General features: G+C 46.2%; 1 protein-coding gene across 4 annotated transcripts in view; it reads left to right on the top strand.

The window, feature by feature from the left end:
* Positions 1–25,664, top strand: part of SERTAD2 (SERTA domain containing 2) — a 124,769-nt gene that overhangs the window by 79,657 nt on the left and 19,448 nt on the right. Inside the window, exon 1 of one of the 4 annotated variants that reach the window (XM_062209539.1) lies at positions 22,115–22,294. The exons of 2 other annotated variants lie outside the window; for them this stretch is intronic. The gene's annotated coding sequence lies outside the window, so the exon portion shown is untranslated. Of the gene's footprint in view, positions 1–22,114; positions 22,295–25,664 lie in introns of those variants that run through there. One more of the 4 variants, XM_062209538.1, reaches the window with a different exon arrangement.

Raw genomic sequence — 25,664 nt, 5'->3', positions numbered from 1 at the left:
AAGCCCCATAAGCCGTCAGCCTGGGACCAAAGGGGATGTGTCTGTGGTTAGCACCAGCGTTTTCTAGAGCAGCTCAGAGACAGAGGTTTCAGGTGTGAAGCGTGAACAGAACAGAGGTAGAAAGGCTACTCGTGGAAGGAAGATGCCTGCTTCCCCTCCAAGGAGGCTTCAAGCCCTCTACATTCCTTGTGTACATTCTCTGTGGCTTTGGGTTCACTTGCCAAACATTACTGGCATTGTTTTTTTGTTTGTTTGTTTTTTGGTAGCAAAAGAGTGTGTAGCCCAGTGTGTAGAATGAAAGCAGAGAGGCTTAACCTACTACTGCAGGGCACCAGCCGTAGCAATATGGGACGGAGCACGCGGCTCGCTCCTGTTACTCATATTTCAAAGCCACTGAAGGAAATCGTGGCTCTTTCCCAGTCTTCATTCCCATCAGAATATGATCAAGGCAAGGGGGCAGGAGGAGGGAGTCACAGCCAATGGGCAACCCAGAGGTTGGACACTGCTTAGTTATTTGTGAGTCGCTTCTTAAGCTTAGCTCAGTGCACATCCAGTAAATGTTTGTTAGACAAAGGGAAAAAGTGAGGTGTGCTTTATACTGAGTTGTAGTGACAGAGGCGCATTTGAAAGCTAATCAGACAATGAGATTTAGTTAATAAAAATGTCTTTCCTTCCCTGTACTCCAGTCTGACCTAATGCTGTAAATGAGTGGAGCTCCATCCAGTCTCCAGCTTCCTATACTGTGTGTCGCAATGCCTTAAGTAAGAGTCATCACAGTTGGCGGCACTGACTGGGCCGGCCGGGGCTGAACAGGGTGCTCTCCTTCCAGCAGCATCAGCACAGCAGTGAACTTGAATTTGTGCAATTAAGTCATTACTTATAGCAGAAATAGCTACCTCTGTTTATCACGTTCAGAGGCTGAGCTAACTTTAAGATTTATTTACTTATTTATTTATCTATTTATTTGAAAAGCAAAGTGACAGAGAGGGAGGGAGAGACAGAGAGATCATTCATCTGCTGGTTCACTCCTCAACTGGCCGCAGCTGCCAGGCTAGGGCAGGCAGAAGCCAAGAGCCAGGGATTCCTTCTGAGTTTAGAGTGTGGGTGGCAGGGACTCCTACTTGGGTGTATTAGCAGGACACTGGATGGAAAGTGGAGCAGCAGCCTAACCCGCTCTGCCACAATGCACAATGCCAGCCCCTGTGCTGACTTATTTACAAATATTATTTTGTTTAATCCCCACAGTAACACCACGCTGCAGGGCCTGGTTCTATCGTCTTATTACAGAGGAGAAAACAGAAGTAGCTTAAGCTAGTTGCCCAAAGTCATAATGCCAACATGTGGTCAAGATGGAAGTTGAAACCCTATCTTGGGACTGGTACTGTGGCAGCCGTGGGTTAATCCTCTGCCTGAAGCACCTGCATCTCATATGGGCACCGGTTCTAGTCCCGGCTGCTCCTCTTCCTACCCAGCTCTCTACTATGGTCTGGGAAAGCAGTAGAAGATGGCCCAAGTCCTTGGGCCCCTGCACCTGCGTGGGAGACCGGGAGGAATCTCCTGGTTCCAGGCTTCGGATAGGCACAGCTCTAGCTATTGCGGCTGTTTGGGGAGTGAACCAATGGAAGGAAAACCTTTCTCTCTGTCTCTCAGTCTCACTGTCTGTAACTCTACCTGTCAAATAAATAAATAATAAAATCTTAAAACAAAAAAACTGTTTGTCCCAAGACGTTTTGACTCCGAAAACCACTGTTCTCCAGCGTTTCAGAAAGTGTTGAGTGGGGCTTGCCAGGTGGTCTCACACTGCTCTGCATTGTGTGCTTTGGTTTTTGTGCAACATGCAAGCTGCCACACTCACAGTGAAGACTTGGTAACCGCTAATGTAGCAAGAATGATTTCTGGCCGAAGGTGCCTTTATGTAATGCCTTTTCATTTCCTCCGGTCTCACGGCCAACGCGCCCTTACAATGGAGGGTGGGTGGGTGGTGGGTGCACGGGCTGGCCTGCAGCTGCGCGCATGCGTGTCAGGCAGCGGCCAAGGCTGCTTGGCGTGCGCCAGGCTCTCCCCAGCCGCCCGGCTGCGGCTGCTGCCGATGAATCATGGCCTACAGGCTCTGCGTGTGTCATCACGTATGTGGGTTGAAATAGCACGGAAGCATTGTAGTAGTCTGCTAGAAATAGAAAGAAAGGTGAAAGAAACCACTGGAATATTTGCAGTGTTTCACGTAAGCCAAATGCTTGTGAAGTCTGTCCATTTGGAGCTTTTGGTCTTTAGAGCAAATGCTTTCGTTTCCTAGCCGTACACCATCTTCGCTTTTTCTATTTAAGCGGCTCAGATTCAGTCATAAAATCTCACTCTAAGTTGAAGCTGTTTATAGAAACTGAGCCAGTGTGGGCTAAGAAGAAAGGAGAGAAAAAGGCGGCCCAGCCAACAGCCAGTGCTAACTGCTAGGCTCCCAAACGAGGCCAGCTCAGCCCTTCCTGCCTCGCTGGGTCACCGCATGGATGCAGCCACAGGAGCGAGCCCAGTATCCCCCCAGGAACAGAAACGGATGCTGGGAGAACGACTGTTCCCGATTATCCAAACGATGCACTCAAACCTGGCGGGCAAGATCACGGGAATGCTGTTGGAGATGGACAACTCGGAGCTGCTGCACATGCTGGAGTGTCCCGAGTTTCTCCGCTCCAAGGTGGATGAAGCTGCAGCAGTTTTACAAGCTCATCAGGAAAAAAAAAAAAAAAAAGAAAGAAAGAAAGAAAGAAAAGAAAAGACAAAGGCTAAGATATCTGTATTTAAGAGCCATGTTAAAGTTTCTCTGATTGGTGCTGCTTGATAGATATCCCCATTCTTAGAGGACAATCTGAGCTTGTCGTTAGAAATGTGCTTTGGCAAAGAGTCATCATCGAATAATTAGCCAAGGTCATAGAATAATTTGTAAATTCAAAAGTGAAACCTAGATCTGGAATCAGAAGATTTAGGTTCCTTGGGGATGGCGCTGTGGTGTGGCGGGTAAAGCCACCACCTGCAGTGCCAGCTTTGCATATGGGCTCCGGTTTGAGTCTCAAATGCTCCACTTCTGATCCAGCTCTCTGCCATGGCCTGAGAAAGCAGTAGAAGATGGCCCAAGTGCTTGGGGCCCTGCACCCACGTGGGAGACCTGGGAAAAAGCTCCTGGTTCCTGGCTTCTGATCGGCCCAGCTCTGGCCTTTGTGGCCATTTGGGGAGTGAACCAGCACGTGGAAGACCCCCCCGCCCCCGGCCTCTGCCTCTCTATAATTCCACCTTTCAAATAAATAAATAAATCTTAAAAAAAAACTGGATTGTAGTCTGGGCTCTACTGTGTGTTGGTTCAGACCGCTTGAGAAAGTTTCCTTGAGTGTAAAGCAGTAGTAGCTGGCTCTTGGGATCCTGGGGGTGGGGAGCAAATGAGGTGATGATGGCCGTGCTTTCTAATCTGTGCATGCTATGCAATTGTGCTAAGTAATTAGCCAGGTCTGGAGGTGTGCAGTTGTTATCATGTACTCTGCAGCAGCAGAGGACCCATCTGTCACCATCTGCCATCCATGAAGGTGACAATGTCAATTGTGGTCTCCCAAACAGCACAGATTATTTTTTTAACAACACAGACTTATAGAGCTTTTATGATGTGTGAGGGCTTCCCTCACATTAGCAGAACTTACGTGTAGATTTATAACAGCCATAGTTTATACAGTTACATTTCATTTATACAGCACACAAGAATTCTGTACATGTGAATTGTATAGATACCTGAAATTTTTCTCTGTAAGTCCCCAACTTTGTTCCATGTAAGCTTGCTTGAGAAAAAAATCCATCTTTATATAATCTCAAAAACTATATATATGTTATAGTGGTGGTTGTTATTATCACATTGTTTCTACAGACAGCATTGAACATAATGAGGCACTTTCATGATCCATGATTACTTAGATTGGTAACGTATTCTGTTCAGATAGAAAGTTCTGGGGCTGGTGCTGTGGCGTAGTGGGTAAAGCCACTGCTTGCAGCGCCAGCATCCCATATGGGTGCTGGTTCAAGTCCCGGATGCTTCACTTCCAATCCAGCTCTCTGCGATGCCCTGGGAAAGCAATAAGAAGATGGCCCAAGTCCTTGGGCCCCTGCACCCATGTGGGAGACCCAGAAGAAGCTCCTGGCTCCTGGCTTCAGATCGGCCCAGCTATGGCTGTTGTGGCCATTTTGGGAGTGAACCAGTAGATAGAAGACTTCTCTCTCTCTGTATCTGCCTCTCTGTAGCTCTGCATTCCAAATAAATAACTAAATCTTTTTTTAAAAAAATAGGAAGTCTTTTAGTTTGAGGCTGGTGACAAATATGCTTCTGTTCATCCCTATTTTAAATGGTAAATTTTTTTTGCATTCTTGTATCAGCATTTTAAAAAACAAATATTTATTTATTTGAAAGGTAGGTAAAGATCTCCTATCTGCTGGTTCACTCCCCCCAACTGCTCAGACCTAAGGCTGGGCCAGGCCAAAGCCAGGAGCTGGGAACTCAGTTTAGGACTCCCATGGGGTGGCTGGAACCCAGTCCCTAAAGCCTTCACTGCCACTTCCCAAGATCTGTATTAGGAGGAAACTGGAGGCAGGTATCAAATCCAGGTACTCCATGTGGGACACAGGGGTCCTTAATCAGCGTCTTAATATCCAGGCCAAATGCCCACCCTGAGTTAAGTTTTTTTGACTAGTATGTAGTTTGTTAAGATGCTTTTGACTGCAGTTTATGGAAAAGCCCACAAACAGTGGCTTAAACTCATCAATCTCAGTGCCTGCTCTCCCAGGATACTGTACAAGGTGAAAGGGACTTCGCAAATGTTATTATGTTAAAATCTTGGGACAGAGACATTATCTTGGATTATCTGGCTGAGTTGCATAAAATCCCAAGGGTCCTTTTAAGAGGGGGAGGCAGAAGGTCAAAGGCAGGAGGAGATGGGACAACCAAAAGCAGTGGTTGGGACAATGGGCTTTGAAGATGCAGGAGGGAGCCATGAGTCAAGGAATGCAGGCAGCCCTCAGGAGCGAGGAAAGACAAAGAAGTAGATTCTCTTGTGAAGCTTCCAGAAGAAATGCAGCCCTGTAAACACTTCGATTTTAGACCTCTGACCCCAAAGACTGTAATAGAATAAATCCGTGTCATAGGATTACCAGATGCTGTATTAATGGGGTCAAGACTATTGCAATAATCACTTCTTATTTGACTCAAAGTAAAAACCAAAATCATTGCATTGTCTTAGAAGGCGCTCCACAACTCATTTTCTCTCCTGCCTCTACCTCTTCACCTTCCATGCTCCTGTCACTCCTGCATATGGACAGCCTCAAACCAAATGCATGCTCCCCGCTCCTGCCTGTGTCCACTCCTCTCTTTGCTGTGAACATCCTACTCATGAAGCTGCTTGGCTTCTGTCCCCACCTCCTTCAAGTCTACTAATATGTCATCTTAAAAATTTTTAAATTTAGTTCTTTGAAAGAGTAGGAAGGAGGGAAGAAGAGAGGAAGGGAGGGATAGGGAGAGAGAGAGAGACCTTCCATCTACTGGTTCACTAGCAAAATGCCCACAATAGCCAGGGCTGGGCCAGGTCACAGCCAGGAGCCAGAAACTCCATCTGGGTCTCCCACATGGGTGGCAGAAACTCAACAGTTTTGGCCATCATTTGCTGCCTCCCAGGCACATCAGCAGGAAACTGTATCAGAAGAGTAGAGTAGCTGGGACTCGAACCAGGTACTCTGATGAGGGATACAGGCATCCAAGAAGGTTTTAACTGGCTACAGCACAAAGCCTGCTCCTCAAATGTCATCTACTCAGCAAGGATGCTGTTAACCACCTCTTTGAACTTGCAATCCCACCCTACACATACCCAAACACACATTCCACACGCTCTTTCCCTGCTCTAGTTACCCTATTGCACTTGATTTCTGATATACCATGGAATTTACCAATGTATCCTGTTTTCTCTCTTTCTACCCAGTAGAATGTTAGGTCATGAGACCAGGATTTTGTATGTTTTGTTCTTAGCCATATTCTCAGATCCTAGAATCTAGAACACAGTAGTCCTGCAATAACTGTTGAGTCAATACATTCTTTGTACACAGTTCCGATTAGTTATGTGAGGTAAATTCCTAGAAATGAAATGAGCACATTACAGGATATGGGCATGTTAAAACATTCCTGATACACATGACCAAAACCCAGTCCTTCCCAAGGCTGAATCTATTTAGACCCCCACTGGTAGCTAGGAGACAGCCTCACCCCCTGCAGCCTCATATGTAGTCTTTTTACAGGAGAGCTTCAGAAGCTTCATGGGAATTTTGCATGATCCTTTCATTCTATTTCATGAACTTCTGGAAGACCCTTCGTGTTTCTTTTAAATCTGTATACTTTGATTTACTGAATTTGTGTTTATTTATTTATTAATATTTAAAGATTTTATTTATTTATTTGAGAGGTAGAATTACAGGCAAGTGAGAGGGAGAGACAGAGAGAAAGGTCTTCGTTCCGTTGGTTCACTCCCCAAATGGCTGCCACGGCCGGAACTGTGCCGATCCGAAGCCAGGAGCCAGGTGCTGCTTCCCAGTCTCCCATGCGGGTACAGGGGCCCAAGGACTTGGGCCATCTTCTACTGCTTTCCCAGGCCAAAGCAGAGAGCTGGATTGGAAGAGGAACAGCCGGGACTAGAAGTGGCACCCATATGGGATGCCGGTGCCGCAGGCGGAGGGTTAACCTACTGTGCCACAGTGCCACCCCTGTATTTATTTTTTAATGTGCTTCTTCCTTTCAGAATGATTAGCTGAGTCCTTATTCATTTTCCTATTTAGTTTCAGTGTTTCCTAGTTTAGTATTGATGTTTTTCTAGCTGATTCATAAAAGTGTCTTAGATAAAATGTTACTAAGTCTGTTGTCTATATTGCAAGTATTTTTCCTAGTTTGTCATTTTTCTTTCAATTTTACTTATGGTATTTTTTGTTATATAGGGTTTTTTGATGTAGTCAGTTTTACCTTTATGAGTTTTAAAAAATTTATTTATTTATTTGAAAGGCAGAGTTACACAGAGAGAGAGATCTTCCATTAGCTGGTTCACTCCCTAAATGGTTGCAACATCTGGGCTGGGCCAGGCCAAAGCCAAGAGACAGGAGCTTCTTCTAGGTCTCCCACATAGGTACAGGCCCAAAGACTTGGGCCATCTTCTGTTGCTTTCCTAGGAGCATTAGCAGAGAGCTGGATTGGAAGTGGAGCAATTGGAACATGAACTAGCACCTATATGGGATACTGACATTGCAGGCAGTGGTACCAGCCCCAGCTTTTTTGTTTTGTTTTTTGTTAATGTTTTTTAATGTTTATTATTTCAAAAGTAGGGCAACAAAGAGAGATAGAAAGAGTGGGATCTGCTATCCAGTGGTTCATTCCACAAATGCCTTCAACAGCCTGTATAAAAAGGACAGCTCTGAAGCTCGGAGAGAGTCTGGATTGTAGTTAATGATCTGGGAGTCCTTAGCATGTAGGTGCTCTGAATGTGGCTGAGATTGCCTAGGGAGAATTTATAGGATGAGAAGAAAAAAGCAGCAAAAATGAAACCTTTGGGAATACTAATATTTATGTAGTGATTATCAACTGGGAAGATTTTTTTTTTTTTTTAGGACACCTATGTTCCCAAATTTTCCTAAAGCCCCAGGCATCCTAACCAACCATCCCCATCGCCCACCTCTGCACTGCAAGTACATGCCCTTCTCTGGCTCCAGATTGCAGCTGGAGGTGACATTTTTAAAAAATCTACAACTACCCATGCACCAGTGCTGTGGCGTAGTGGGCTAAGCCTCTGTCTGTGGCACCCACCAGTGTCCCATATGCATGCTGGTTTGTATCTTGCCTGCTTGTCATTCAATCGAGCTCTCTGCTGTGGCCTAGGAAAGCAGTAGAAGATGGCCCAAGTGGTTGGACCCCTGCACCTGCATGGGAGACCCAGAAGAGGCTCATGGCTCCTAACTTTGGATCAGCTAAGCTCCTGCCATTGAGGCTATTTGGGGAGTGAGCCAGCAAATGGAAGATCTTTCTGTCTGTCTCTCCCTCTCTTTGTAACTCTACCTCTCAAGTAAATAAATAAACCCTTTTTTACAACTATAGGTATGTAGAGAGGGCAGAGGAAGAGGAGCAAGCAAAGGAATCCTTAAGCAGTCAGAAAGGAACCAGGAGAGTTTATTTCAACCTGCAAGAAACAGTTGGAAGTGGGTGATTGTGTCAGATGCTGCAAAGACACTAAGCAGCGTGAGGAACTGAGAAGTGTCCACTGGTCATGGTGTTTAGGGGCATTGTGGCCCTTTTCTCGGGTGCCTGGTACAGTTGTCCTGCAGGAGGCAGAGGAAGCAGAAAGAAGACTAAAGTGGTGAAGGATAAAGGGCAGTAGCCCAGGCTGCTGCAGCACTGAAGCAGGGGAGCATTGCTTCTTGTCTTAAAGGTGGAGTCTGCCACTGATTGACTGCAGGAAGGAGTCAGCAGAGGGGGAAAGGAAAAGAACAGAGGGCAGGCAGATAGCAGGTGTTTTGCTCGGCCAATCTCCCTTCCTGGGAGTACCTGTGCTGTGCTAGGCCAGTTGAAGTCACTCTGACTTTGAAAACCTCCATCCAGGGGCTGGTGCTGTGGCATAGCAGGTTAAACTGCCGCCTGCAGTGCCAGAATCCCTTATGAGCGCTGGTTCGAGTCCTGGCTGCTCTACTTCCAATCCAGCTCCCTGCTAATGTACCTGGGAAAGCAGTGGAAGATGGCTCAAGTGCTTGGGCCCCTTCACCCATGTGAGAGACCTGGAAGAAGCTCCTTTGGCTCCTGGCTGTTGTCATTTGGGGAGTGAACCAGCGGACTTTTCCTCGCTCGCTCGCTCAACTCTACCTTTTAAATAAATAAATAAATCTTTTAAAAAAAGAAAAATAGAAAGCCCCTGTCCAGATGTCTTTCTGTTTGGTTGACTTGAGATCTAGATGTTTCTCCCTGTTTTTCTAAAGACTCAAGATGGAAGCATTAAAAAAAAAAGTAATGGAAGCCATTGAAGAGAAAATACATTTGCCTTCTAGTTGCATTGATTTGTTGGACTATCAGTAGGAAAATGTTAATATGAGGCATCTTTATGGCAGGTTTAGAAACATTCTGCAGGTGCACATTCTTCTTTGGAATGTATATGAGTGTGTTTACATGGCATCACACATGGTAGATGGAAAAGTTACTTTTTAAATCAGAAATCGATTGTGTTTTTCTTGAGAAGCTCCATTAAGAAAACTAATATTAAAATAGAAACTTCCGTTTTCTGAGCTGTCTGTCATAGTAAGAAGTCAAGTTGTGAGGCTAACTTTTTCAGAGGGAGGACAGCAAGGACACTAGTGAAAGGAAAAGAAACGTTTTGTTGCTCTGCAAAGCTCCCCCAAATGCTCCGAAGTCAAGATTTCAGTCTTCATGTGCATGGAACAAAAGGCTGTTGTGAGCTGTGTACAAGAGCTGGTGAGAGTTTGTATTCTGCCCCGTTTTTCTGTGGGAGTTATTTCCTGTTGTTGACTAGAGTTCTTTATTTAGAACCACCTAGCTTCAGAATGCCTGCTAGTTCGTAGAACCGTGTCTATTTAACACAGGCCAATTTCCAGACGATCTCTTTGGAAAAGAGCTGTCACATCATGCAGGCGCTGAGGCACCATCATGTTCCCGAGAGTCCAGAGACAAGAAGGAAAGATCCCAGATGTGTTGGGTGTAGCAGTTGGTGGGCACCTGAACACCAAGTGAATGATACTCCTTGGGGAAAGTGTGTTTCCTTTTTTTTTTTTTTTTTTTTTGTTTTCTTAAAACAAAAAAAAAGGCAAGATTTCACTTTCTAGTGCTAGATGACTTTTTTTTTTTTTTTTTGACAGGTAGAGTTATAGACAGTAAGATAGAGAGAGAGAAAGGTCTTCCTTCCGTTGGTTCACCCCCAAATGACCGCTACGGCCGGAACTGCGCTGATCCAAAGCCAGGAGCCAGGTGCTTCTCCTGGTCTCCCATGCGGGTGCAGGGACCCAAGCACTTGGGCCATCCTCTGCCTTCCCAGGCCACAGCAGAGAGCTGGACTGAAAGAGGAGCAGCTGGGACTAAAACCGGCACCCATATGGGATGCCGGCGCCGCAGGCGGAGGATTAACCAAGTGAGCCACGGCGCTGGCCCTGCTAGATAACCTCTTGGGCACTTCTGTAAGGAAGTCACCAGAAGCCTCTCATGTTGTGTGAGGAAGCTTTAATCCTTTCTCGCATGATAGAAGTTAGCCGAGCAGGTGAGTTATTCCAAAACACTGGCCCTGTCAATCAGTGGGGTTCCCGGAGTTTCCTTAGCATCATTCCTGGGTGTTATAGTCTGTAATTAAGAAAAGCGGGAAAGAAGGGCAATGTATCAAAGTGAGAAGAATGAATCATTTATTCTTGAAAGCATAGGAAGTAAAGGTATGTTTGAAATACAAATATTGTGCAGTACTTGATAATATCTGCTAACAGTAGAAATTGTAGGTGGGGCCAACGCTGTGGCGTAGTGGGTAAAGGCACCGCCTGCAGTGCTGGCATCCTATATGGGCAATGGTTCGAGACCCAGCTACTCCACTTCCAATCCAGCTCTCCGCTATGGCATGGGAGGGCAGCAGAAGATGGCCCAAGTGGTTGGGCCTCTACACCCACGTGGGAGACCTGGAAGAAGCTCCTGGCTCCTGGCTTCTGGTTGGCACAGCTCTGGCCGTTGTGGCCAATTGGGGAGTGAACCAGTGGATGGAAGACCTTTATCTCTGTGCCTCTCCTTCTCTCTCTGTGTAACTCCGACTTTCAAATAAAATAAATAAATCTTTAAAAAAAAAAAAAAAGAAATTGTAGGGGAAAAACAGGTAGTTCTAGTACTTTGGAGCCCTAAGGAAGAAAGAAAAGGAATTATATTTCTTTGGTCTAATATATTCTGAAACAATAAGTTAAAATAGTTAATTATGTGTTTATTTACTTTTGGTTATTAAAATTAGATTTATTTTATTCACTTGAAAGGCAGTTACAGAGAAAGAGAGAGAAAGATCTTTGATCTGCTGGTTCACTCCCCAAATGGCCCCAACAGCCAGGACTGAACTAGACTAAAGCCAGGAGCTTCTTCTGGGTCTCCCACATGGATGCAGAGGCCCAAGCAGTTGGGCCCTCCTCTGCTGCTTCCCTAGGCTCATTAGCAGGGAGCTTGATTGGAAGAGGAGCAGCCAGGTCTTGAACAGATATCCATGTGGGATGCCAGCTTGATAGGGGACTGCTTAACCTGTTATGCCACAGCACCAGTCCACTTTGGTGCTTTTAGAAAAGAAATTAAGCCTTCTAGACACATTCGAAGCCACCTGGGCATCTCCCCCAATTCCATTGCCCTCCTGTGTTTACCCGAGGCACTCAGATTTCTCAGTGGTTTTTTTGGTTTCTAATATATTTTCTTTTTTTTTTATGGTCTCTAATATATTTTCTATAACTGCACATATATGTATACATAAATAATATATAGCAATGTTTTGCATGTTTAAAATATTTTCAATAAATGAGATTTTATTGTTTATAGTTTACAACTTACTTTATTATATGCAACATGATATTTTTGAGACTTAGACATGTTGATACATGCATGGTACCTTCATTTCTTTTTAACTACTAGAGTTTCCAAGTGTGTTAACTCATGATAAATCAAGGTTGCTTCCAATATATATATATATATATAGTAGCAGTGCTGCCATTAAACCCTCATCTGTGTCTCCATGGGAATAAAAATGAGTTTCTGTAGATTCTAGGCTTAGTCCTTCTCTTCCAGAGTTTCTTAACAGATTCAACCCCTGGACCTTAAGGTGTCATGGCAGGTGATGAATTTACTTCTGTCCTATGAGTCTACAGCAGTTCAGGTGTTGGGCTGGAGTTACAGGCGGATAGCAGCTCCCAAGAGCACTTGGGCGAGACTCTCTTCCTAACTTCTGAAATTCCAGTGAGAGACTGAAGATCAGCAGTGGTGTGGGTCCTTACACTCCAGACATCAGCAAACGCTACAAGTAAGAGCTTCCTTCTCCATCCACCCCCGCTGGTGGTTAAACACTTGCTTGCACAGGACTGCTTTCAGATTTATACTGTCTCTTCTAGGAGGCCTGAGGAAATGGTCACTGAAATCGTTCTCTACAGGGCAGGTTTTCTTGTGGAAGCCTATCGAGAATGGCTTTGTGTGTGTGTGTACATCCCCAACTCTACTAGGTAATGACACATATCTGCAGAGTGGTCACACCAGCTTACCCACCAACCAGTGATTTAGCAAGTTCCTTATCTACACCCTTATCAATATTTGATTGTCACACTTTAGTTTTTGTCTATTTGACAACCACGAAATCCTTATAATTTGTATTGTTCTTATACTGCTAAGGTTGAATATCTTTTCATATTCATTGGACATTTGAATTTCCTTTTTTACCCATTTGTCTATTGAGTTTTTATGCAAAACGTTTTATAAATTCAACACAAATGATTCAACTAAGAGGTTTTTTAACAGATATGACAAAAATTAGTGTAGAGGAGTTCTTTATTCATTCTAAATACTAATCTTTTGTGGGGTCCATAAATCACACATATCGTTTGACAGTCTCTAGCTTTTCTTTCACTTGTTTATAGGATATTTTGCTCAATAGGTGTTTAATTTTTAATATAGTCAAAGTTATTGATCTTTTTTGGTACTTTGTGCATTGGTTATTTTATTTTGTAATAGTCTCTTCAGGAAACTACTAGATGAATGATTCAACTAAAGAGACTTTAATGACCAGACTTTTTATGGAGATGTGGAAGACCAACAACAGGAAGCTGTTACCGTCCTTGTGCCTGAGGGAGGAGGGGGAGGACATGGCCTTGCTGGCCAGTGTGAGTTGGCTTCCTGGGAAAGGGGCTCCCTTACAGAGGCTGGGGCTGTGGACCAACCGGTACTACCAGACAGGAGCCTGGAGCAGGGCAGAAGCAGCCCAGCGTCTCTCCCTTCTGTCCCCCCCCCCCCATCTCCTTCTGGGCCCTCTTTCACTATGTCCAGTAGGAAGCGGGTTGGCAAAGGGGCCTGAATGAGGCAGTCCCTGGAGGTCAGCATTGCAGGACACGTCACAGAGCAGAGGAGAATGAACCTCTGCAGATGAACAGTAGTCAGTCAGCGTTCCTTGCTGTGGAGCCATACTTTCCTGTATTCTTTCCTAAAAGTTTTAAAGTTTTTTAAAAAATATATATGTTAGATTTTGGACCATCTGACATGTATTTTTTGATGATTAAGTACCTAGTCTTCTTTTTCATGCCTGTGACCTCAAGCTGTTTGTTGAATGGTCCAGTCTTTCTGCACTGGTTAACCTCACGCTTCATAAATGTGTGGTTTCTGTTGGTGCGCTCTCAGTCTTGTTCTGTTGATTTATTTGTCTGTACCCACTGTGTTCTCATTACTAGAACTCTATATTAAGGAAACATTGGTATCTGATAGGACACATCCCCCATCTTGTTGTTTAACTTTATTCATGGCCCTTTTCTATTGCAGATGAATTTTAGGATTAGTCTGCCAGCTTCCATGGGGGAAAATGGGGGTTTAAATTGGAATTGCAATTAGTGCATTGATGGGGGTTGGAGGAAAATTGACATTTATTTAGTATTCTTGTCTATACAATGGTAAGCCTCCCTATTAGTTCTGATCTTTTCATCTGATGAACTTCGGAAAGGTGTCTGTTTTTTCATTTTCCACTTTTGGCTCCCTACAACTTTGTTTTTGTTGTACCAATTAAAAGCATGATGTCTGAGTTTTAAAATGATAACAAATCAGAATGGATTGAAAAGGAATAACTGATCAAAAAGCTTTTTATACCTTTTGTAATTTGGGTTGTAGTCTCTTACAGGAAGTCAAGCAGAAATGTTTAAATTACTTAACATTAGGTCCACAAAACACTGGTGCTCCACGTCCTGGGTTGCGTGGCTCCTGTGCAACAAAGCCCAAGGAGATGCTGTAGTCACACTCAGGGCATCTGGCACCTGCTTGGTGAGATTTTTGACTTGAGGTGACTCTTTCACATGTATGTTTTCTTTTAAATGAATCATCTTTAGGGACAGTTAAATATAAGCATTGTGTGAGCAAATTCAAGATCATAGAGTGTAGATTTATTTGTAATAGAACAGAGTGGGTGTCTATGTATAGATGGTTCTCGGGGCATTTGCTGCCATCCACTCTCTTTTCTAAATTTGGTGTTACAGATTCAACTTCTGTTTTTAAAAAGGGAAGTTGCATATAGATCATTCACACTATTATTGCCTTAAAGGCAATTTCTCTGATAACTGCCCATTTAAGGAGTTCCACATGACCTAAATAGGACTTCTCTAAGAAACAAGTTTGTTACTTACCAAGATTAAAACTTTTGTGTAATATATAAAGCATGTTTTTTTTTTAAAAAAAAAAAAGTTTGGTTACGCAAATGTACCTACTGTGGTGGTGTTGTCTGTCTTAGCTGCTTGCTTTAGTTTCTTCCTACCTGACTTCAGTCTGTGCATTTCTGAAATGTTAGAAATAAAAATTGTAAATTTTAAATTTAAAAATATATTTTTTCCCACTTTTAAAGCAAAGGATTTCTATTATTGCATAGTTGGATAATTTTGGAAGAAGTTTTGTTTATTCTGGCAACAAATCTTGAAAAGACAGCTCTACGTTGGTGGCTAAAAGAAAAGTGTTAGCTCGCTTCCAGAAAACTAATAAAAACTCAGAGTGGCAAAGGGCGGATTCATTTTGTTACATCCCACGTCACCACTTTGCCTGCACCCTCCGCTCGCCTGTTCTCCTAGCCCACACTTTCAGGCACTTCCTGGTCAGCTGGACACCCTTGCGCTTTGAATTTTAACTTTTCACAGAATTTTTATAGTTTGGATTTCAAAAAATGGTTTAAATATGCTATTGACACCACAAAAACAAGCCGCACTTCTCTCTGACTTAGTTTGAAGGTGTACAGTCCGAGACAGATGCTACAATAGATGTGAGAGCACAGACAGCAAACATGGAACTTAGTCTAGTCACATGAATGTGCTTGATTTTGAAACATAAAAGGCTATCTGTCATTAGAGTAATATTTTTGAAAAATATTTTTGTATCATTTTGCCCAGTTATTCTCAGATTGCTGTTGGTTGATAATATTTATAGCATGTATTGGCATACTTTTGTATTCCATGACCATGAGGTATGTGAAGGTGACAGTAATAAGTTGTCATTTGAATCATGCAGGTACTCTCTTGAAAATTGGGGTAGGCAGTTTTTTTTTTTCAATCTCAAGAGTGACAGCCTCTGTCTATATTTTGGTTTTCTCCAGCTTCCAACTGGCTTTTTTTTAACCCACAAATATCAAATATTCTATTTTCAAATATAATTTAACTGAAACTTGCAATTCTTATAATAAGTAGTAGGAGGAAAATTTTCATGAAGAAGTACAAAATAGTGGAATTATGGCAATAATTTGATGTTTATCTGCAAAGTTGTTCCCTGAACAGTGAGGTTATACAGATTTTTAAAAAAATTTTTAATTTTATTTGAAAGGCAGAGAAAGAGAGAAACAGAGAGCGAGAGAGCAAGAGCAAGAGAGAGAACAGAGAAAGATCTTCTATTTGCTGGTTCACTCCTCAAATGCCCACAGCAGCCAGGTCTGGGCCAAGTAGAAGCCAGCAATCTAGAACTCCATCTGGTTCTCCCATGAGGGTGGCAGGGACTGATGTACTTGAACCATCACTTGCTGCCACCCAAGGTGCACATTAGCATGAAGCTGGTATTGGAAGCAGAGTTGCTGGAACTCAAACCAGGCACTCCAATATGGATGTGCGTGTCCCAAGTGGTGACTTATCCACTTCTCCACATACTTGCTCTTGATTAGATAATTCTTATTAGAATGTACTGTGTGATTGCCCATTAGTCCTATTAACTCAATGGCACATTTTAGAAATGCTGAAAAGCAGTAATAATTACAGTATTGTATCACTCACATACACATGGACATACACAGACACACAGACACACGTGGCCACGCCTTAGTTTAATCCCGTAAGTTTATGAAGCTGGTGTAAATCTTCAGTAGTTCTTCAGTTATTTGTTCATTCATTTAATGAATGCTGACTGTTCAAGCAGCCAGAGACAGAGTAGTAACAAGAATGACAGTTGTATGAACTGTATTGGGAATGAGTAAGGGGCTGGAGGATATGGCTGATGCCTTTTATTCCTTGTCTGCTGTGGTGATTGCGGGTTGTTAATTTTGTGGGTTCATGTGGTGCTAACCAGGTCAAGAACAGGCAGGGCTGGAATTTTTGGTGTAGGAAATGGGACTGTTGCTATTCCATGACTCTAGGCCAAGGATGAGCTAAGTGACCCCCCGTGTCTGGCACAGTGCCCCATCTATAGGTTGACTGTGCCTTTCCTGGCTGTAAAGCATTGGCCCTTTGTGGGAGTTCATTCGCTTCTCAGGATGCTCTGCTCTCCCGGCTTCCGCAGAAAATGTCAGTGAATGCTAGATCTGCAGCCTCTGCACCTGCTTTGTCCCTGAGACTCAGCTTGACAGAGTGAAGTGTGGGGCTGCCAGGTCCTTCTCAGAGCCTCTGTTTATTGCTGCATGAGATGGGGGTAGCAGCCCTTGCCCTGCCTCTGACACGGGGAGGCCTTACTGAGAGCAAACAAGCAGACCCATAGGAAACTGCCTAGTCAACCTTGGGGGTGGGGGACTTCCAGACTCCACAGCCAGGTGACGGGAACCATAATGGGTAGCAAGTCCAGTAGAATAGGGATCAGAGTGTTCAGATTCATCATCTGCCCAAGAAAAACAACATCTGATTGATGACAGCACATCATTGTTGTTTGTATTTCTAATTCTTTCATTTAGAAATGTGTGGATGTGAACTTGATTTTATTCTTCCAGGCAAGCGGAGTAGGTTACAAAACTTTTTATTTCAGCTTAGCACTAAAACTCTCCTTGAGGGTGGTCGCCGTGTAATCATCTTTTCTGAGACTCCTAGCTCTGCAAAGGGGCTCTGGAAATCTTTGAGGCCAAGTGTTCCCTTTGCTGGGTGCAGAAACAAGACTCGGTGATGCCAGGGCTCTGATTCAGCCTCCTTGACCACTGTGGCTCTGGGGCTGGACACGAAATTTCCCAACTCTGCAGCCCCAAGCTCTTTCACTAGAACCCATGCTAATCTGAAATCTGGGGCATAGCAGAGTAAGAAACTAAAAAGTCACAGATGCATCATTGGTAAGTAATCAATTTGTGCAAGATCTCCCAACTCCTAGTCCAAGATGCTTCATCTCCCCCAGGTAGTTCTGGGGACAAGAAAGCTCCAGGGGCTGTATGAGGTCCAACACTCACTGAAATGTCCCGTGGAAGCCAGAAGTACTGAGTGTGTCAAGTGCAGCCCGCTCAGGAACAGCTGATGGCCTACAGACCAGAAGTACACACTCAGAGTGTGGAGACCCACAGGTAGAACTGTGCCGAGAACTGGGGACAAGGAGAGAGGTTTCTGAGAAGCAACCGCCAGTGTTAGTGGAGTAGTATCTGGCAGAAAGGGAACGGACACTGGAGTCACCAAGTCAGGTCTTTCCATTTCTATGGACCTCAAATTTTTTTCCCCCATGGGGGCTAGAGTTGTGTCCTAGTGGGTAAAACTGCTGCCTGTGATGCCAGCATCCCATATGGGTGCCGGTTCAGGTCCTGGCTGCCTCACTGCCGAGCCAGCTCTCTGCTATGGCCTGAGAAAGCAGTAGAAGATGGCCCAGGTCCTTGGGCCCCTGCATCCACATGGGAGACCCAGAAGAAGCTTCTCGCTTCGGCCTGGTCCAGCCCTGGCTTTTGTGGCCATTTGGAGAGTGAACCAGTAGATGGAAGATCTCTCTGTCTTTGCCTCTCTCTGCATAACTCTGCCTTTCAAATAAATAAAATAAATCTTAAAAAATTTGTTCAATGGAAAATAGTAGCAAATGGAAAAGGAAGGAAACTTACAGCTAATGGCAACCATCCTCTCTAGTGATGGTTAAAAGGGGGACTGGTCCAAAAATGCTGAAACAAAAGAAAATGGTTTTAAAAGCATTTTCTTCAAATATTGTCATTAAGATTGTGTTCCAAGTACATATTTAAATATTCTCATATTTTCAAAAGAGAAAAAGCTGTGTCTCACACAGGATACAGGGTTGGTTGTAGTGAGAAAGCTCTGCAAAGGTGACCCTTCACTGGCATAGAACTTCTGACTTGTGTGAGTTGTGACCTATGTGAGCAAGAGGACACAGAGACAGAGAAGAGTTAGCAGGAAATGAATGGACTTGCTCCTTCCCTAGAATCAAGTTCTAAATTGCTAATGGCTGAAAAATGCTGACCCTATCTGTGCCGTCTTTGTGAGAATGTTTGATTTTCCAAATCATTGTTTCTCATATTGACTCCTTGGTTATCAGTTTGGTGATGTGACTCCCAGAACTTTATTTTGAGGATTTATTACAAGTTTCCAATTATCAGTGAATGGGAAATTTACAGTTAAGATATCTGTATTTTCCATGAGAAGATGATATAGCCCAATTGGCTCTATGCAGCTTGTTTAACAACTGAAACATTTTTCAGTTTTTTTTTTTTTTGCCATCAAACCAAAACCAGTATTTGCAAGATACATAGATGACTGAATATTGCTAGTATTTTAGGTGAAACCTGAAAGATAAAGTATAATAAAGGCAGAAGAAAACTTCAGTGACATTTGAAGCCTGTTTTGAAGTCTCGATTTATATATCGAGTTTGTTCCTTGTTTCTTTGGTGCATGCTAATCAAGTGCTAAAAGTGGCCTTCACTTAGTGCCGCGGTGTACTTAGTCTGTAAGATGTGAGAGCCCAGAAAGTTTCAGCAGCGAAGCAGCCAAGTGTAAACTGGTACCCAGAACCACAGTGACGCTGAGCAGCACTCCTCTGAAATTAAACCCATGAGCATTTATAAACTTACCATCACAGTTCCGAGCTCAGAAAAGGAATGTTTCATTTTTCTCCCCAGATATGTTTCTGATAGTTAAATGTGGAGGGCTGGCCTCATTTCTTATCACTGTTCTGAAGTTATTTGAAATTGGGAAGGAGAGAAACTAAATTCTGAATAAGGCTCTGAGTTAAGGGCGTTTTAAACGGGCTTGTAAATGTCCCAAAGAGTGCAAACCAAACCTCTATGTTCACTAAGCATTTCCCATTCATTTCTTAGGAGTAAATAATTTTTTAAAAATCATACCATTGGTGCCGACGCTGTGGCATGGTAGGCTGAGCCTCTGCCTGTGCACCGGCATCCCATGTGCTGATTCGTGGGTGCTGATTCGTGTGGGTGTTGATTCGTGTCTCAGCTGTTCATCTTCCAATCCAGCCTGGGAAAGCAGTGGAAGATGGCTCAAGTGTTTGGGCCCCTATGTAGGAGACCTGGCAGAAGCTCCTGACTCCTGGCTTCAGATTAGCCCACCTCTGGACATTGCTGCCATTTGGGGATGGAAGCGGATGGAAGATCTTTCTCTCTGTTTCTCTCTCTCTGTGTGTCTGTAATTACCTCTCAAATAAATAAATAAATAATCTTAAAAACATACCATTTTATACTAAAAGAAGTTGACTTCAAAAGTGCAGAGAAGGACTGGCACCATGGTATAATGGGTAAAGCTGCCGCCTACAGTGCTGGCATCCCATATGGGTGCTGGTTCAAGTCCCAGCTGCTCCACTTCCAATCCAGCTCTTCTATGGCCTGGGAAAGCAGTGGAAAATGGCCCAAATCCTTGGGCCCCTGCACCCATGTGGGAGAAGCGGAAGAAGCTCCAGGCTCCTGGCTTCGGATCGGTTCAGCTCCAGCCATTGCAGCCATCTGGGGAGTGAACCAGCGGAAGGAAGACCTCTCTCTCTTTCTCTGCCTTTCTGTAACTCTATATTTCAAATAAATAAATAAATCTTAAAAAAAAAAAAAAACTGCAGAGAGCGCCTTTCCTTATCCAAATGGACCTGGATTTCCAGGGCTGGGCAGAAATAGTGCTGGCCTGTGTGTGACCAAGCCTGGGCTCGAAGGAGGGGGACGGAGGGTAACACCTGGTGCTGGACCACATGGGCAGCTGCTGAGGCTGCCACCTCATGGTTTAACTTGCTGGTGGGAGATGCCAGACTCCGATGGGGGTGGAGGGAGTGGAGGAGGAGTTGTGAGTCCATGTTAAGTGATAGCCTTCATTAACTGTGAAGAGGTGGAAACCATTTCATCCCAAAACTCAAGTTGCCCTCCAAGAACCTTTACTGAGCATGCACAAACTGTTCTTCAGAACAGGTGTGTGTGCTTTGGAGCTCCACAGATTGTCACTTTGATTTTAGTGCTTTTGTGCAGGAACACTGCGACATTTGGTAGTCCATTTGCTAGAAAACAGCAGCAGCCACAAAAAGGAGTCTTTCTACTAACTTCAATTCATGAACGTTTAAATTCGTCTCAAATTCCACAGAGCTAATGCCTCCGGCCTCCACTACAAAGATATCCCAGCAAGAGATTACTTCCGCTTCTGTTTCAATGGCTTTTCCTTAAAGTGAGCACTGAAAGGATAAGCGAGTGGACAGCGAGAAGCTGTTGGAAGTCAGTGTCATCTCTAAAATGCAGAACTCTGGAAATGAAAATACCTTGGCTTCTTGGCAACATGAGCGCTGTGCCACCCAGGCACAAACTAAGCAAGATCTGCAAGAGAGGCTGCTGAGCACTCCTGGACAATTTTTAATGTTTTATACATTATAATGAAATTTCCCAAAGAGATCTACAAATCATTAGCTTCAGGCATTAGTTACACCTAAAGAAACCTGTAAAGATTTTAATTGCATGGAAAGGCCTGTAAAAACCTTTTCTACTCCTCTTCAAACAAGAAACAGCATCTCCTCTCCCAAGACTTTAAGTTTAATTTCGATAAGATCATCAATTTGATTGATAACAACTCATTACTTAAAGGTTTGAATAGATCTAAGTTTGTCTTGATGTTAACAACTTCTAATCACCTTTATGTGAGGTCTTAAAGCTTTATTATCCTTAAATATAACGGATAGAGTGGTCCATTAAACGCCAAAGTGACCCGAGATGATACTGAGTGGGGCGGCAGCCAGACTGTTAAGGTGTCTGGATTACTTTTGTAACATCTTAACGCTGATCGCGCCAAGCGATTTTAAAAATAATCATTCGTTTTCCAGTGGAGTTGGCTCCCTGGCTTCTTTTCCTGAGGCTCTTCAAATCGCACCATCAGACGCACACACGCCCCTTGCCAGCCTGCGCGGTACTAAATCTAAGTAGTTCCAAGCACCCGCTTGCGTAGGGGCGGGGAAAGGCCAAGGGCACAACACTTGGGGGCTGAACCGGCACCCTCGTCCCCCACGTCCCTGCGCCTCCGAGCCTGGCCTCCCCCGGGGCTGGCCACCAGGGCTCTGCCCGGCTCCCAAAATACTGTGGACTTGCTGAGGCCACCGCGCGCGCAAAGGGTTTCGGCTGCCCGGCGCCAGCGGGGTCCCATCTGGTCTTAAGGACCCCCTCCGCCGGCCGGTCCCGGGGCGGGAGCGGGCCAGTGCCTGCGGCGCAGGCAGCCCCTCGGGGTGAGCCGCGGCCCTCGCCTCCGCGGGGACCCTGCCCGGCCCGCTGACCGGCCCGCGCTGCCGAATAGCTCAGATGCCTGTCATATTTGCGGTCGGCGACTCGGCGGGCTGCGCGCGCGGCGCCCGCCGCCGCCTTTGTCACAGCCGCCTCGTCGTCCTCCCGTTGGGAGGGTGGGTCCTGGGGACCTCCTTGGTCTTCTGGCCGGAGGGCTTCGGGTCAGTCCCCGCCTCTACCCTCAGCCTCTGCTAAGGAGAAAGACGGTGCCGCGCCGGCCGCGAGGGCAGCTGTGGGCGGCGCCACCCGCGCCCCTCCGGCCCCTTCCTGCTCCTCGGCAGCCGTGGCCCGCTCCGCATTTATTGCGCCTCCCGGGGCCGCGGGGCGGGGCCGGGGCGGGGCCGGGGCGGGGCCTGGCGCCGGGGCCGGAGCTCGCAGGAGGCTCGCAGCCGCACGTCACTCCCGCACGGCGAGTGCTGGAGCCGGGCTGCGCCGCTCGCGCCGCCGCCGCTGCCGCCGCCACCATTGTATAATGCTCCCGGCGGCGGAGTCCTAGGCTCGGCCTCGCCTCCCCGGCGCCGGGCACGCCGCATGGAGCGGGCGTAGCTGAGGAGTGGGCGGAAACCCCCTCCCCCCATGCGCTAGTCCAGGTGGAGCTGCATGTGGTGAGTGCCCCGGCGCTGGCGGAGGGCGGAGGGGATCCTCGGGGTGGGGGCGGTGTGGGCACTCGGCCCGGCCGGGAGAGCCCGGGGGCGGAGCGGGGCCGGGGCAGGTACGAGGAGGGTGCCCCTGGCGCCGCCGGACCCCGGGCGAGGGCTGGGGAGTCCGGCGCGCGCGGCCGGCCTGGAGCGGAGGGCAGGGGTCGGCGCGGGGCGGCGGGGCGTCCCGCGGGCGGTGCGCGGCGGCGGCCGCGTCGTTGTGAACGTGCGGGACTTGCCGGGCTCGGGTTGCTGGCTCACGGGCGGCTTCACTTTTTTTTTTTTTTTTTTTTTTTTGAGTCCCCGGGGCCGGGCTGGCATCCAACTTGCCGTAGTGCCTTTTTGTGAGTTTCCCGGTGTGTGTATTGCTAAACACGTCCCTCCCCATCCACTCTCCCGTCCGCGCCCCGGCGAGTGGCGTGTGGGTCTGTCCGTGTGTTGAACTTGGCGTCTCGCTGCTCTCTCAAGTTAGAAAACCTGCGAGTCATCTGCGTGGTCGCCGCCTGTGACCGCCAGGGAGCGGGCCTGGCCCTGCAGCCAGCTGTCCCGAGCCGACTGCGGGCCGCGGGGCAGGGGGCGGCGAGGGCCGCGGCGGCGGGGAGAGCCCTCGGCGGGCCGCCCCCCGGCCCGGCTGCACGGTGCCTGCACCTTCAGCCGGGTGTGAGGGCTGGTTTACGTTTCGCAGAAGATCAGTCGGACTTGCAGTCCCTCTTCGCCTGCACGCCGGGCTGGGCAGAGGCAGAAAGTGAAGTTTGTACAGGCCCCGAGCGGGGAAGGGCAGTCGGCAGGGTGAGACGTCCGGCCGCACGCCGCCGCGGCGTGGGTTGGCATCGCACTGAGCGGCCCCGGGCGGCCTCGCGGAGGCCAGTAAGTGGTTTCGAGCTCTGTTCGTGACATAACGCTTTAGGATTTCCAGTGTCCGTGGTGAGTGTGTGTGTGAAGACCCTGTAGCCACCGGTAGGATTACCGAGGCCCTGCGTGTTCCAAGACAAGAGTGACGTGGGCGGGGGCCTGCCTGACGACCCCCCGCGGGCCCTGCCCACTCCCCCGAAGGCCCCGGGCGCCCTGGGAGCGCCCCTCCCCCGCTCCTAGCCGGCTGTTCTGATTTCAGCGTGCCGGGCTGTGCAGCCAGGATGCAAACACCCACCCAGAGACCTCCAGCTTCTGGCCCCAGCAAGAATCACACGTTCGTGGATGTCTGCTTTCCTGTTCATTTTATCAATTTCTTTAAAAAAAAAAAAGAAGAAAGAAAGAAAGAAAAAGTTTTCTTATAGCTTCTTAGAGGCTTTAGGTGTTAACAAAGTTGTGTATGTTGTTCATCCAGTTTGGAACCCTTTAAAATAATTCCAAGTTCTTTCCCCCTGCTAATTAAAGTGTGCGTAGCCATGAGACATGCTGCTCTCAGGAGAAAAACCTCATGAAATGTATTTGACAGCCCCCCAGGCCCCCCCCCCCTTTTGTGAACACCTGCCTCTGTACCTCACTTCATTAAGACAGGTAGGAGAGAACTCACATCTTATAATGGCAACCCAGTGTAGACAGCAGGTGGCCTAGGGAACAGTTTCAGCGTCAGGCGAGTGTCACAGCTTCTTGGGTAACAGCTGCTCAGACTTGTTTCCTTAAAGGACGAAGAGGAAGGTACTCACTCGGATTTAGGCAGTGCTTGCACTTGTTAGCTGAATTGTCCCCTCTTTGAAGCTTTTTTTTTTTTAATTCATTTGAGACGCTGAAATATAAATTTTACCGAGTTGCTACAACACTAAATCATTATTAATAATGATCCCAGTAAAATAGCATATATTTTGATATTTTAAAATCAGGTTTGTGTGGTGACTGATAGCTTACAGCATCCAGTATTTATTTATTTTTATTACTATAAACAGGACAGATTTCATGTAGTTGGTATTTTGAGCAGTGGTCCCTTGGCAGGATGAAAGTTACAACACTGCAAGTTTATCTGCCATCAAAATCGTTTATAATTTAGTAACTAAGAGAGGTAAAGGCTATGCAAGAATCTTCTAGAGGTTTGCTTTGCTGTGTTGTTGCTACTGCTGCTGTGAAAGAGACTGGTAAAAATCTGAGGCTTTATTTTGTAGCTCATTCCCAGCAGCAGAATCAAGACCACTTGGTCAATATTATGTATCAAGATACGAATAAGCATGATGTTCAGGAATGTGGACTTTATCTCACTTGTAGAATTTTTAAACTTAATGGCTACAGAAATGTCTTTACTGTCATGGCATATCCCATAGGAGATGGCTTAGTGGCAGGAGTAGGGGAGGGAGCAGCTGTCTCTGATTACTGAAGTCCAAAGATCAGGTGTATGCTAAAGGCACCAAAGGGCAAGCTCCAGTTCAAGTGAAAATGGCCTCCCAAGCGGGTAACCGCAGCCCTCGTAGGTCTTTCCATTGATTAATACTAACGAGAAGAACATGAAAACCTACAACTGCTGTGACCACAGCATATGCACCAACGAAATACTTTCCACCTGCCATTAATAATTACTCCTGTAACAATGTGCCGAAACACACAAGCTACAACTCTGGTTTGCAAGTGTGTAGGTTTAATTTCGTTTTAATCTTTTCGAAGGAAGCAGCTACTAACCAAAGTTGGAGAGTCTTTTTTGCTTTTATTTTTTTATTGTCTGAAGCAGCCAGGGCTGTTGGTGTTAGAGGCAAACACCTCCCCTGCGTGCAGATGCTGGGAAGTCCTTGTGAACAGAACTGTCCCCCCAAGCGCCCATCACTCATTGTGTACAGCAGTGTCTTTCTCCATTAGCACTGCCCGGCAGTTCATTCTTTGTATGAATCTGTGAATGGCATATGTCAGCCCAGTAAGACGACATTCCTATTCGGGGTGATAAATAGATGCCTTGTTTTGTTTTGTTTCTCAAAGATCATGAGACAAACAAAAACATGCTGGGCTGTGTAAAAATGTTCTTTGACATACAAATCAAAATTTCAAAATGAAAACATTACAGTCTCTTAAGACATGTGGCTTCTGAGAGGACAAAACAGATCCCTTTGGTTTCCACAAGCGCCACAAACAGTGCAAGCTCTGGGAAATTCTGCTCTCCTTGCAGTCTGAGGGGCTCCAGAGCTGTCTCTCCTTGGAACCTGGTTGGAGATGCCTGCCAGGCTTAGTGAAGCAAGTGCCCCAATGTGATGGGTCTGTGGCGGAAACCCAGGATCACCTAAGGGGCGTCCTGCACCTCCTGCAGCTTGTGTGCGGAGCTCCTCGCTCACTCTCGCCCCACTCCACGCTGCCTGGTCAGAGCTGGTCCTGCCTCAGCCGAGTGAGAGTGGCCTGAGCTATGCGGATGCGTGGGGCGGGGGCT

Source organism: Lepus europaeus, chromosome 13, assembly GCF_033115175.1.
Source record: "Lepus europaeus isolate LE1 chromosome 13, mLepTim1.pri, whole genome shotgun sequence".
NCBI classification, from domain to species: Eukaryota; Metazoa; Chordata; class Mammalia; order Lagomorpha; family Leporidae; genus Lepus; species Lepus europaeus.
The sequence above is the reverse complement of the archived record's forward strand: the minus strand, read 5'-3'. Positions and strand labels throughout refer to the sequence as shown.